This window comes from Anas platyrhynchos, chromosome 15, assembly GCF_047663525.1.
Source record: "Anas platyrhynchos isolate ZD024472 breed Pekin duck chromosome 15, IASCAAS_PekinDuck_T2T, whole genome shotgun sequence".
Classification (NCBI taxonomy): domain Eukaryota; kingdom Metazoa; phylum Chordata; class Aves; order Anseriformes; family Anatidae; genus Anas; species Anas platyrhynchos.
Window position 1 is genome coordinate 4,358,752 of NC_092601.1, and position 14,888 is coordinate 4,373,639.

The 14,888-nt window shown below is 44.0% G+C and overlaps 2 long non-coding RNA genes across 3 annotated transcripts in view; one reads left to right on the plus strand and one right to left on the minus strand.

The window, feature by feature from the left end:
- The window catches only part of LOC139998780 (uncharacterized), a 34,648-nt gene that overhangs the window by 1,521 nt on the left and 18,239 nt on the right, over nucleotides 1-14,888 (plus strand). The gene's annotated exons all lie outside the window — the stretch shown is intronic.
- The window catches only part of LOC106014823 (uncharacterized), a 36,716-nt gene continuing 23,912 nt past the window's right edge, over nucleotides 2,085-14,888 (minus strand). For both annotated transcript variants that reach the window (XR_003500701.3, XR_003500702.3), the window contains one exon: nucleotides 2,085-6,801. This is a non-coding gene — a long non-coding RNA (uncharacterized lncRNA). The remainder of the gene's footprint in view (nucleotides 6,802-14,888) is intronic.

The following is a 14,888-nucleotide window of genomic DNA, read 5'->3' on the forward strand; positions in this document are numbered from 1 at the left end:
GGTTTCACACAATAATCTTGCTTTAATAATAGAGAACTTGTGCCTGGCCTGAAACCACACTTTCTCCCAAGTAAATTCCTTGGAAGAGCAGATTCTTTGGAAAAAAAAAATAATAATAAAATAAAATAAAATAAAATAAAATAAAATAAAATAAAATAAAAATAAAAAATCTACACAGTAAATCTGAGCAAAATCTCCAGATACTACTTGTGCAGCATGTCACAGAAGGACAGATGTTTCATGGGAAAGGTGAAGTACTGCCAGTGTGACAGAGCAATAGCTGTAGCACTTTCCTCCAAAGCTACATTTAAAACTTATAATCCTACAACTTATATCAAACTCGTTGTCTTACTTCAAGCAGATTGTTCCAATTCACTATTTTCCAGAATGTCCACAATCCCAGACTTGGAATATTTCACAGCACTGGGCACAAAGCTTCATAACCAAGCTGTTTTTCCACTTTGCTCTGAATGCACAGAGTGGGCACGTGTGTCAGCAATCCAGCTGTGTGCCTGCCATTCCCCTGCTCTGTTCATACATGGCTCTGCTGCCTTTACTTCCCCAAGCAGCTCTGCTGGCAGAAGATAGAGCCCAAACCAGAGCTGACCTTCATCTTGTACGTTTGGCAGTGAATCTTCAAATCCTCAGCAAAGGTTCTTCTTTTTCACACATCAAAAATCTGCTGCTTCTTGTAAGAAACAGAACATTTCTTTGAATGCTGTAGTCATGGCACAGTAGTGCCCCTGTTTCCCAAAGCTCACTTCCCAATGTCACTTACACCTGTGACTCTTCATGCTTTGAGGAGCTCTGCTTGGTGGCTGTGGCAAAGCGACCCCCCAGGCAGAATGAGATGGCAGGAGTGGACTCAGGAGGCAAGCTCTGCCCTGCGGGTTTCTGATTTCAAGAAGCTGGCTTAATCTGTGCTAGGATGTTTTTTGTTTTTTGTTTTTTTTTTATCAGGGGAGCTCTTGCTCCCAAGTCTGCCATTTTCTTTGTATGTCATGTACCAAACACCTTCCTAGTTCACACCCTTCATTACACTTACATTTTCCTACGTTTCTCAGTAATTTCCTTCATAAAAGATTGGACAAGTGCATTTCGCACAGGTATTCCTACAGTGCTAAGATTTTGAACTGCATGATTTACAATATGATATTGAACAAACTCCTAGCGAATAAACATGGTTTTCATCACCTGCATAGCCGCGTGATTTTGTTAAACTCCCTGAACACAAGGGTCCTCTGTGAAATCTATGTCGTAATATTTTGGAGGGCTTTTCCTTTTTGCTTCATTCAAAATATACATGAAACTTCCTGGAGATCGCTTTTCTTGGGCACAATTAGGGAAGGCTGCCTTTATCCCTCTCACACAGCCCTGGTAGCGGCGCTGCCCCTCAAAGCCAGCGGCAGCAGCGGCTCCGCAGGGCGTAAGGCTGGGGAACTACCGAGGGGCTCGGGGCCGGGGCTGGGGGCTTGGGTTTGGGGGCTCGGGGCCGGGGCTGGGGGTTTGGGGCTAGGGCTGGGGCCCGGGGTGCCGTGGCCCCGCCGCCCGCTGCTGCCCCCTGCCGCTGCCTGCCCGTGGGTGCTCCCACGCCGCCGGCCGGGCAAATTTGGGCGATTTTCCAGCAGCTCGGACACAAGTGAGGTGTGGGGGGGGATGCTTGTGATGCGAAGCTGTGCCAAGTGTCTCAACCGGGCACCAAAGCACGCAGCCGGCGCTTCCCTAGGTTAGAGAAGTATTCCCAGTGTACACCCCCGGGTCAGGAGCTGTGGGTGAAAATGATATTTCTCTGGCCGTTTCACAATGATTTCTGGTAACTTTAGGCTAACAATCCTTCTCATTACTTTAGCTTAACAGCCACCTATAGAGAAAGAGAGCAGTGGTCACTTGCTGTACTATTAGTATGTTTTAAATGAACTGAAAATACATTCAGAAATTCCAGCAAGTGACTGTGCTCCAAAATAAATTCTGACTACAAAATAAACAAACAAAAAAAAAAAAATATATATATATATATATATATATATATAAAGTTCTGCTCCACTCTAAAATAAATAGCACTACATGGGTTATTACACCAGCACCCCCAGGCTCTTCAATGTAGGAAAATAAATAATGTATGAGTTTATTTATTAACTGAACATAAATATGACTTTAGCAGTAATGACGTTATAGACATCAGCAAAATAATACATGAGTAATGTAACAAGTGAATTAGAGAAATACTACAGAGAGAAATCCTGAAAGAGCGGGCAGTTTCAGAGCCTCTCCTCCAGGTTACTTGAGCTGCACTAGCTCTTAGTAGGGAAAGGTTGCTGGTGGGACACAGAACACTATGGGCTCTGCTGCTACACACTAGCCAGGGGGAAAAGAACTATGAAATAATGGAGCCCATTGCTAGATTTATTTCTTGCGCCAAAATTAAATATATATATATAGTGCCAGTGTGTATGTGCATGTGCAAAAATAACTGAATATCCAAAATAAGCCATTTAAAAAGGTCCAGTAATGCCTCCCAGCCTCTCTGCAGAGGTCTCAGTGAGGTCAGCAGTGATTCTGCCTGGAAAAAATATAAAATGTGTTACTGTTTTCAAATGGAAAAGTGCAACAATAAGGGGAAAATCTCAAGACTGAGAGCACTTCAGCAAGTTTCATTGATAAAAGGTGATGTCTACTGCACATGGCTCTGCTGGCCAAGCCTGTCACAGCTCTGCACTCTGGCCATGTGGCAGTGTACTAGTATGGGTTGCTGTCCCTGCACCCAGAAGTGAGCTCCCAAACTGGTTATTTTGCAGCTGGTTTTCTCAAGACAGGAATAATTCAACTTCTGAGTACTTCTTCCTTCTGGGAAAACAGATGATAGTATTTAGCCATACAAAGGTTGAAACGAAAATTTCAAAAACTTTGTTAAGTTACCCAGTTAAAAGATATATTGTGATAATGTTTTCTAATAGGATGATTTTATTCCTTTATGAGAGTAAACGTACAGATGCTATTGCTAAGGGAAACTTGACTCTTGCTTTTTTTTTTTTTTTCCTTTTTTTTCTTTTTCCAAAGCTTGGACAAAATGGAAAAAATGCAGAGGTTACATATGTTAGATCTGAGTATAAAACATATCCTCAGATAATGATGTTTGTAAGTGAAGTTCACTCTAAAAAAACTGGATGCTGTATAAAGGAAGCTAAATCCCTGTGAAGAACAACCTCCTCCTTGTCACTTGTGTCTCTTCTGGCACCTGTAACATAAAATTGCAGTAACAGTGACATGATCCTCACTGCCCATCCACACCATAATGGGATGGCACAGCACAAAGTTCAAGTCTTTCTCAGTGAAGCCATTAACCCCCTTCATAGATACAAAATTAAAAAAAAAAATCTTAATTGCAATATTGTTATCTTTTGATCTTTCCATGGACTGCAGTTTGATTTGCACACTGCTTTGGGCTTGTACACTGCTTTGGGTCTCCTTTGGGTACTCCTCTATGATAACCTGGGTCTTATTCTAGCTATATTCACTCCTATCCTTATTCTTTTTTAATACTTTTCTGCCTGCACCTTCTCCTTAGCTTCCTTTTACAGATCTGCCTGGACAGTGATCGCCAGTTATCTTCCATGCACACGAGTATGAGCACAGTTAGCTGCTAATTTCCACCTACTGCATTTTCATCTTGTCAGTTGATTTTCTCTTATGAACCTAGCAATTTTTTTTCAGCCTGGGTTGATGGAGCTGACACACTTTAGCCCAACCCTTCTCTATAGAGAAATATGGTTCACAGTGCATACTTTGCTGCATCTGCCAACATTTATGTCTCTATGGAGAAAGAGTTTCTTCTGTCTAAGAGTTGTTTATTTTTACATTAGATGACTGGGAAGGAATTGTACTCACTATAGAAACAGCTTTATGCATCCTGTACTTGTTATGTCTTCATATCTAACACACTTCTGAGCACAGTATAAATTATTATTAATAATGAAAGACATAGGAGTGAATGGCCGGGATGCTTGCATCACTTGGCCTCAGTGTCTGGAAGCTGCAGCCTTCCAAAGGCACCTGCAGCCTCTCTCAGCTCAGTGCCCCTGCCTTCGCCCCTTGGCTGGAGGAGACACCATGGGGAATCTTTGCTTATCCGCCTCTCATCTCATGCCATTTAAGCTCCATATTCCCTTCCTACAGCTAAAGCTCAGACCTCTTTCTGAGAAACCATGATAAAATTTGTACCCTCTAGGTACCCTGACAAGTAGGCAGTTTCTCAGCATTGTTATAAATGTGTCAAGGTGGACCATAAAAGTGGGCTTTCTACCCAACTTTTACTTATGCACTTGATGGCATTTTCATGTAAATCTTAGCTTTTGGTCAGCCTCATTAGTACCTGTGTCCTGTGAGGCACAGCCATGCACAGCATACAGGAAAATGTCCCTACCTGATGCCAATTTTGTTGCAGAAGAGGAGAGTTTCTGTATCCTCTGACACTTGCAGATATGAACAAATTTTTTGTACAAGTTCTAGCAACACGTTTTTTCAATATCTTGTTTTGAACTGCAGCTTCTACACATCTCTTTGTTTCCAATACTATGTTGGTCAGTACTCTGACCTGTTTGTATCCGAAAGAAGTGCTGGCAGTGCCAATTCTGTGAGGTTGTGGCAAAATACCGAAGTTTTTCCCAACATCTTCTCTGGCAGCTGGGCATTTCAATGCTGCAGTGAGGAAAATAACACCTCATACTGTAGTATTTGCCCTGGAAGTGGACGAAATAAAAAAATAGCTGTGACTGTGATTAACTTCTTTTGCTCTGGAGGATTCTGCCGCTTCAAGGAGGCCCGGAGCAGGCCTGGTGCTGCTGCCGCAGGCCTGGAGGGGCTGGAGCCCCACCTTGGCACAGCCACCCTGAGGGCACCCACTGATCACAGGGGATGTGTGACCACCTCATGTCCATTTCAGCTGGTGTGGAGAGCGCACACATACCCAGAAACACCTCCTGAGAAAGGCCAGTAAAGGCAACATGAAAATCCAAAGAAATACTGAGGGGCCTGTTGCTGGACTAAACCTTACGACCAGCTGCTCTTGTGCAAAGTGGCTGCTGTACACAGCACTTCTGCAAGTGGAGCAGTACATTTCTTCTTCTCTTCCTGCTTTCCAAACTTTATGTTGTTCAGGGAACACTTCTTTCCTGTGAGGATGACTGAGCCCTGACCCAGGCTGCCCACAGAGGCTGTGGAGTCTCCTCGCAGGTCTCCCAAAGTCACCTGGACATGGGCCTGGGCCCCCTGCTCGGGGTGGCCCTGCTGGTGCAAGGGGGAGCAGACAGGCCCGGGGGGCCTCAGCCCCGCTGTGATGCTGTGATCCAGTGATACCACATCGTGTGTGTCCACTTCATCCCTGAACTTCCCAGGGAGGAATTTGAGGGAAGTTGCTCTTCAGGCTGGTGGGGGTCATCTGGAGAGCAATTCCCTGCCTCAGTCCATAATGGTTAGTACAAGAGCAATGCTTCTAAAATCACAGGTCTTCTGAAATCACTTTCACCTCCTGTGAAACAGCAAGCTGCATGTTAGAAAAAAATAACAATAATCATGTGAAATCTGGGCTGAAATTCTCACAAATTGATGAGATTGCAGCTTTGGAAAAAAAAAAAAAAAAACGCAAAATATTGCGAAATGCCTGGTGCGGTAATTACAAATTGGCAGCACCGTAGGACTTGTACACCTGAAATGCCTGTCTCATCAGCCAGCCTGCTTCAAGTACAAATGGTTGTTTGTTCTCAACATTAAGATCGGAAGATAAAGGGAGCTGGCAGAGCCCAGGAATGCGGGCTGTTAAGCAGACATCCCCCACCCATCTCAGCTCACACTTTTTGGGCAAACAGCTGCCCTCCCCCCTGGCTAGCTTCCCCAGCAGGGATACACCAAAAGTCACCTTTTAATTACAAGAGCTCCAGACTGAGAGCTTTTATTTACTGCTTTAAGTTTGCAAATCTCAACATGCACTATTTTTAGCGTCTGCAAAGATGGACCACGATTGACTTGGGACGGTGGCACACAGAGCAGCATATGCACTGGTTGGTAGCATTCACTCATTTCACATAAAACAACATTTGGCGGGCTAGGACCCTCACATACAAAGGGGGCTTGCATACAATAACTAGTACCAGGCTACTTGCAAGCTAACTTTTTTTAATTGTCAGTGATTCTTGTTACAGCAAGACTGCAAATGTTTGTTTAAACACAATCTTCTGTCCTTTCCAGTGCCTACTGAGCACTCAGATGTGTTTAAATCCCTGTTGGTGACTCCTGAAGTATGAATGTGCTAAGATACAGAGCATTTGTCGTTGTACACACTGTTTATATTGGTGCCATTGCCTGTGGCCGAAACAATCAAACTTTCTTCTCTCCAGGGGCCAGAAGAGAGATGGCCCTTTCAAAGCCTGACTCTAACATCAAAACTGGCTTTGCAAACTCGAGATGAATTCATCAGCTTTGAGGAGGTTCCCCTTCCTGCATCACTGCGTTCACCTTTGAAAAACCTTGTGCTGAGGTAGAGCTTTTCTTTATCTTTTGGCAGGATTTCTAGAAAGCAGGCATCCATGGCAGCTGCTGCTTGATGGTTGGTAGCTCCCTGCTAGTGCCAGCTTGGAGGGAAGGATAGAGCTGGTCCTCTCATACAGCCATCAAGTGAAGGAGAGCAGAACCTCAGGCCAGCAGTGGAGACCAAGCTGTGTCTGTGTGGTTGTATCCTACGTGCCAGGTGCTTTGTGGGAACAGGGTATGCAGAAACCATCCATTGTCACACTGTGATGCTGTTACACGCTGTTAATCAAAAGCAGGTTTAATACAACAGAGTCATTGTCATGTTTCAATGAAAGCCACTTCCTAATGGTCACAGCATCAGAAAATATCTTTACAGCAGAGATGTTGTGTTTCAGTGAGGTATTTACATTGCAGACCAAAATGGACAGCAGACACTTGGGTCTGTCCCATGGCCTCCTACCATAGCAAGCTCTTGTCAGCTTTTCAGCACTGGGAAGCTGCAAAAACCATCTGGTAAGGGCTGAGAACAGGACTGGTTTGTTACAACAACCTTTTTCTTACTTTAAAGAAGTGTGAGAGGCCTAAACAATGGACAATTCCTCACCAGAAATATTTCTATCCAGTGTGTTTGTAGGTATTACGTCACCCTTGGCTCAGGATCTTAGTGCCTTGCTCCATATATAGTATATCTAGAACAATATTCAAAATCCAAATGGAGCTACTTATAGTTTTAACCCAAGTTTGTTTTTTTTTTTTTCATTGTGCAGCTTTACAACTGGCTTCTATGTCTTTCTGAGAAAATAACAAAATTAAAATATGATCCTGAATGACTAAATGACATTGAAAATGCTCCCAAAAAAGATATTCTTGGGATAACTAGTGGATAAGTTATGCTTTCAGGGAAGAACTAGTTTTCACAGAACTTAATACTGACCTTTCACATAAAAACCCACTCTACTTACCTGTTAGGGGGAAGGGAATATCTTCCAATTACATGTAATTTTTTCAATTATGTCAATTTAAATAACACTTAAACCAATGACTTCCAGCACCTTCAGGTTCAAATAAGTTACAACATCTTATAAACGTATTAAAATTTTTAATTTCACCTGAAAATATCCATTTAGTTCAGATAATATTTATCTAGTTTCATTGTTAAAGCCACTTCACAGGCTGATGATAGACAAATATTATGATAAGTTCCATTTCATGGACAGGGAAACTGAGGCACTAAGGACATAAATGCTGCACTGGGGACTGAAAAGGGTGACCACAGGGCTGGGACCCGAGCTCTGTGGTTTTGTCTTCTTGCCCTGCTGTAAAATGACTCAGCCCTGCGTTCATTCTCTTTAAAGACAGCCTGTTTACTTTGACTGCTCCAGGGACTGTGTGATTAGCCAGGAGAACAAATGTAAAAGGCAGCATGTGTATTTAGGAAAGAAAGAAGATTGAAAAGGTATGCACAATAATGCTGAGTGCTTTGGAAATCACTGCCATTAGGTCAGATTATGTCTGTCATTAAATCCCACCCTAGAGCAGAGCCCAGAGGCCTATGATCAACTCAGATCTGCTCCCAGCTACGGGGAGCACAACCAAGCTTTGCCTATACAGTGATGCTCTGCCAGGTTTGTCCTGTTGAGGGGGTTTAGCAAGCACGCACGGAGATGCTGGCTCTGTGCTCGTAGCAGTCAAACACCTCTGCTCAACCCTCTGCTCAAGTGCTCAACTCTGCTCAATAAATAAACATCTATTGGCCACTGAGATTTGAGATGTGAAACGTGGAATTCAGCCATTTGTGATGTCGATTTATCTTTTGGCAGTTTTGGAAAATTACAGCCACTAAGGGAGAGTAGCGATCTCTCATAAATTTCCTAATTCATTGAAGTCAGCGCCGTGGTGAACTGCTAGACTGGCAAAGGCACAAAGCCAGCTGACATGGGAGAATTACGTCACTGTCGCTCATGTCATCCAGTCATCAGTCCTAAAATACAATATGTTAAATGCCACTAAACCAAAACTGAACCAAGTAATTCACTCACACCCTCTATATCTCATAGGCCTAAGGGTGTTTCTGTACTCTTAGTTTTCAGGAATTTCAAATATCATGCTATTCGGATCAAACAAAGTTCCTAAGAAAATACCTGATGGGAGAAGAGGCTTTTCCTCCCTGCCACCATGATGCCAGCTTGTGCCACCATGATGGTGCAAAGTCCTGCAAAGCCCAGAGCAAAGAGCAGAGGAAGCCCCCAGATGTGGCTCTACAAATGGGGTGACCCACAGCCTGGGCACCAGCAGCACTTTCTTTAAGTGATGCAAATGTTTAAGAAAATCACAATAAGCATCTAGGTCACCTCTGTGAGGGTTCTCCTGATATTTTGCCTCCAAGCTGCCTGGATGGTGTTTGGGGGTGGCCCTCCCCAGGCAGCCCCACATGGGGCAGCGCTGCTGTGCCCAGCTGCATGCCCAGGGCAGGGAGGACAGGTGCAGGGTGGGGGACAAAGGCACAGCACCTATGGGAGGACATGATGCCAGGGCCTGCTGCTGTCCAGGCAGCTGCAGGGACTGCTTTTGCTGGTGATACAGGTTGTCATCTGGTGCTACTAGCGGTATCTTCTGGCCTGCAGCTGGGCACTTAGAGTCACACTTGGATACACATTTGTGGGTAGCTGCAGGGAAGTGAGCACCCCACCTGTAAGCTCCACCCTGGGATGAACGCTTGGTGAAACCAGAGGCTGCTCTCCTGGGAGCTGCCCTGCAAACCACAGAAAGAGGGCTACTTCTGTAGGAGGCAACAGTCACTGCACCTGTCTTTGGGAAAGGGGTTGTGAGCAGACAGATCTACGGACCTGGCTGCAGTTAGGGTCTTGTTTGGACTGTCTTTGGGCAAGTGGGATCCTACTGCAGAGAGAATGAGGAGAGAACCAGAAAGCATTCCTATGTTACATCCTAGTGAGATAACATGATAGTGCTCCATGACCTCCATGATGAGATTTAATGAAAGGTTTCCCCATGATTTGAGTGGAGCTTTCTGGGAAGTAAACGTCAATTTATAATTTGTTTACTGTAAAATAAGTTTCTGAATAATTTTGGGTAGTAATCTAGCATGAAACCTGAACATCAGCTTTCCCATATGGAGCACTACATCATGCGGACCAGGAGAGGAAATCCCTCTCCGTGCAGTGGCAGCCAGCCCTGGTGCTGCAGGGTGCCATGTGGGGCTGTGGTCCTGGGAGGTGGTCTCAGACACAGCAGGTCACCTGCACGGGGACAGGCAGATCATATCCACTTGTCAAAAACGTGTGCTCCCTAGACATGGGCTGGTTGTGATTAAGCTTTTATAAGCTTTTATCCCACCTCAGGATTCTCTTGATAAAAAAAAAAAAAAAAAAAAAAAAAAACAGGGAAGGCACACATCTTCCCAGGACCATCCACCAGTTGGGACTGGGCACAGTGGTGGTGCCTGCCCACACCTGTGCCTGGAGCAAGGGCTTTGCGTGACAGGCAGATGGCTCTCAATAGCAGAACAGAAATGTACACATGCATTATCTGCACAAATCAATTCACCAAGATATCATTATTTTCATCTGCCCTAAAACTTCCTAGTGGAAAGATAGACCCCTCCCTAGTGAATGTGAGCCTTCTGGCACTGTGCTTGCCTTCAGCTACCTTCAGGGACTCAGAAGTCGTATATAGCTCCATAGGGACTGAAGCCACCCTTCTCCAGGAAGTCAGAATGAATTCCCCCATCTCACAAGGAAACATTTTTCAGCAGAACTCTTGCTGGCAGACACAAAATATGAGGAAGGACTTTTTGCAGACCCATTTCCTACATGCCCATACAATGTTTGTTTGACAGACACAGAACATTGTTAGTATAAGGAGCACGCTGGTAATATGGCAAACTGCAAACTGGTATAGGAATTCATCCGATACTGAAGGCTGAGACACCTTCTCCCAGTTTTAGGGATTAGTCTGTATAGCAAGTCTCACATGTCCCTTTCAGAGGTGCTAGATGAGGTGGCCATGGGGATGCTTTGCTGCTAATCTGGGAATTCATCTGATGCCCAAGAGCTGGATAGCAGTGGCAGAACTCAGCCCATTTAGTTCCAATTTTTTTAGAAGTCAGTTCTCCAGAGTCAAGGGGTTACTGCCCTCTTTAGGGACAGAAACAATAAAAGGAGTTTATCTGCTCTGAGGCAAGAAAATGTTCCAGCAATATTAATTAGTGAAATAGCTGTCATAAAAGTGATATTTCCTGAACCTCCTGGAAGGAGTCTTGCTTTAATCACAGAAGGTAGATCCCAGTTAAAGGTCTCACCACTGACTAGTCTTGTTTCCAGTGGCTGAAAAACTCAGCATGAAAACTAATTGCTTCCAAGATTTGCACTAAATACCTGCATGAAATAAAAGTGGCTGCACGGTGCATGAGGAAAGATAATGCAAAGACAAACAGAACTGGCTGGCAGTTAGGACAGACCTGCACTTGGTGTCCTTTGGTAAAGGAGGTCCCAGCAGACACCGACAGCCCAAAGAATTCAGATTTGCAAAATGACAGAAATACCAGACCATGGTGTCCATGAAATTGAGACAATTATGGTAGATATCACTAGTGTTTTTTTTCTGCAGTACATTCATAGTAGCCCTACCACATTAATGCTACCAGTTTGGGAAGTGAGAATCAATTAGTAGATCCAACCAAATTGCATGATTTTTTTTTCATGGGACTAGAAGATATCAGAGATCATCAGTGCCTTGGTAATTCTTAATGTCAAGAAGTTTTTGCACTGAATCTCGAGCGCTGACCACCTGAGCCCTCTGTTCACAGGAGCAGGATCAGCAGTGCTTCACACTTCTCCCTTCAGCATGCGATCACACAGGAAAGGCTGCCAAGGGTGAGGATGGAGCACACCTCCCTGCTTCATGTTGAGATCTATGTGCTGGTGTAGTTTTCAGGTAAAACATTTCCCTTCATAATATAGCTAGAGTTGGAAAAAGGTTTAGGAGGAACAAGTAGCTTGACTTCAGAAAATTGGAAAAGTACCTCCCTGGGAATATGGGCGCGTTAGAGTATTTTGGCTGACTAAGTGAATTTGCATCAGATTTCACTTCTTCAACAAAGCAATTGAAAAGTGTTTTCATTCTTTTTGGCTGTTATTTCTCCAGAATCTGCCTGCCAGGGTAATTGTCTAAGATGGAGAGTGACTGAGATCTGTTTTGCAAACACGAGTATAATGAAGTTTTAATATCTGGCGTGTCCACAGCAATACCCTAGAATCCCCATAAAATAACATACACAGTCAGGAAGAACAACAAACATCTCCTGGGTTGTCACCAAGGAGTCTCTGGCTTCAGTGCCTTGGTGCAGTTAAAAAAAAAAAAAAAAAAGATTTAAAAGATTTGAGATGTCAGATTATAATTATCCATGATGGCAAAACAATGGTCATAATGAGAAAACAATGCTCTTTGGACTTCAACTCAGTGTAACACCCGCCTCTTCCTCTCTCCATTCCTCTGACTGTGTGAATTAAAAATAAAAGATGACCCGGAAGAGCAGGCGTGGTGCCCATTGCAGAGGGTGTGTTCCCAGCTGTGCCACACCAGTACCATGGTCCTGCTCCAGGAGCCTGTCTGGAGGCCCCTGTGCCACAGCAAAGTGCATTTTGGGCCCACACCAGCTCGCAGGCAGAAGGATATTGGATTATTTTTTGCTTTGACAACAGGAAGTCTGAGGCAAGGCATTTCCTATTCTTGTTCCAGCATTATATGAATGGCCTTTAAAAAGTGTTTCGGAGAAGTAAACACAAAGGAATTTCATACAAAGGAATGGTTTTTAACAATGCCCCTGTTTTTTCCATGTTCAGCTGTGTGGCTGGGCTGACTTGTCTCAGCCGGCTCCCTTGAAAGTTAGTGCAGTTCTGTGCACATCGTGCAGTTGTGAACGTGTTCCTCTGTAGCCCTCCTTTTGATCATACAGTCATTAAGGCTGGAAAAAACCTCCAAGACCATCTGGTCCGACTGTCCCCCTGCCACCAATATCACCCACTAAACCATGTCCCAAAGAACCATGTCCAACCTTTCTTTAAACACCCCCAGGGTGTTTAAACACCACCTCCTTGGGCAACCTGCTCCTGGCTGCCTCTAGATCTGTGATCTCCTCGTCTCCTGGTGAGAAAGCAGGAGGGAAGAAGGATGGAACATGTGCTTTACCCTATCTGTGAATGGATAGCCATGTAGCAGTCCCATATGTTTACAGGTATCTGAACCTATTTGGGGTAAGCTTTTTGCTTCTGTGAGGTATTTTTTGTTTGTTCATTCATAAATAAATGGTCTGAGCAGACAGAAAATTGTTTTTAATAAGGATTTTCCACTGGTTTTAAAGGACTGGATGAGGTCTCAAAACCATAGATCACAGAAAGAGACATAGGAAAAATGTGTATTAGCAAACAGTTTAATGGTAAAGCCAAGCAATTTCAAAAAGAGAAACAAGGAGCCAATTGTTAACAGTAGGGGGACATCAGCTCAAAATTTAACGCCTTTTCAGATGCAAAAAAATATATATATTTGGTCTAATAAATGATTTAATGCTCCTGTCTAGCCTTCAGTAATATGTGGAACAAGGCAACCTCTCATCAAGTAAGGACTGTTTCTTACCTTTAAATGTTTTATATGGTCATAGTCTAAATCTATTAGGTAGTAAGTGTTCATTCCAATATGAAAACCCATATATCCCAACAAAAGAAAAACTGTAAAACGTTTTACTTTTTCTCTCAAAGTTCCAGTAGACCTGTTCTGATTATGTTTTCCTCTACAAATCTGCTTTGTCTTTGGAGTTATAGACTCTGAATATCTGTATATTGTCTATCAATCAGTGCTTAGTTGATTTATAAATACTCCCTTTAAACTCCTGTAAGTCTCCCAGCCTTTGTGCAGCTCTGTAAACTTTGATAGAGGATATTTGGGAAAGAACATTTAAATGATTCAAACATTGCCTGAGTTTTTCATAGGTCCTCCGCAGAGAAATTATATTCATCTGAAAAATCGCCTTAATTTGCATCACATGGGAAATGGGGGAAAAAAAAAAAAGTGAAATGCCCTCCTCATGGTCATGCAACAGTTTGGTGAAAGAATAGCTTCTTGACCCTAGTCCCAGGCCTGACCTTAAACCATATGCCAGGTGGATGTATATCTCTTCAGGATTGCCATACTGATCTCATCTCTGGCATTGCACTCACTGCTTTTTTATCTATAATTATGTACTGACATAATTATCCTTCATTACATAGAGTGCATGCTGTGCACACACGGACAGGAAAATGAACTGTGCTGTGCTGCTGGGGTGTGCTTTATTCTGACCAGAGGTAAAATTTAGCCACCATCATCAGTGTGAAACATCGCAACACAGGCCAGTCGCACTGAGTGCAACATAGAACAGTTAAGGGACGGGGTTTTCTTTTTTGGGATAGAACTGTCCTGATGTTGTGGTTTGCAGTTCATCCATAAAGCTGCAGTGCCTTTTTGTGTCTTCTCACTTCCCTTCTACCATTTTCTGCAATATTCAAGCATCTTCTGAAATAGGAGTGATAAAATTGCTATCACTAAGGCTTTCTGCTTGGTTCAAGCTGCTTTCCCTTGTCATCTACCTGTATTTACTTCTCCTTTGTGAGGATATCAATAGACAAAATATAAAATCTTAGGCAATCAAAGTATAGTAAATTAATTCTTAAGTCATCAGATGAAAGTCAGTTCTTTACCTTGTGAGGAAGAGGTAAATGAGGATAAGGATTCCTGGCCTGAAGACCACCACACTCTGCTTCATCCATGACAAAGGAGAGGAGAGGGAGAGGAGAGGGAGAGGAGAGGGAGAGGAGAGGGAGAGGAGAGGAGAGGAGAGGAGAGGAAAGGAGAGGAGAGGAGAGGAGAGGAGAGGAGAGGAGAGGAGAGGAGAGGAGAGGAGAGGAGAGGAGAGGAGAGGAGAGGAGAGGAGAGGAGAGGAGAGGAGAGGAGAGGAGAGGAGAGGAGAGGAGAGGAGAGGAGAGGAGAGGAGAGGAGAGGAGAGGAGAGGAGAGGAGAGGAGAGGAGAGGAGAGGAGAGGAGAGGAGAGGAGAGGAGAGGAGAGGAGAGGAGAGGAGAGGAGAGGAGGAGACTGATATCACATAAGCTGTTTAGCCGCACATCTGCCATTAAGGGTACTGGTGCCAGCAGTGCTGCTCAGAGGGCTCACTGCCATAGCCAGCACTATCGCACCTTTATGGTGTGGCAGTTGGTGGTGGCAGCATGCCAGGATCCCTGGTTTATGCTTAATGCCCAGCACACAGCACTGTTATCTATTATCGCCAGTGCTTCCAACTGTATCTTTCCTGATAGAC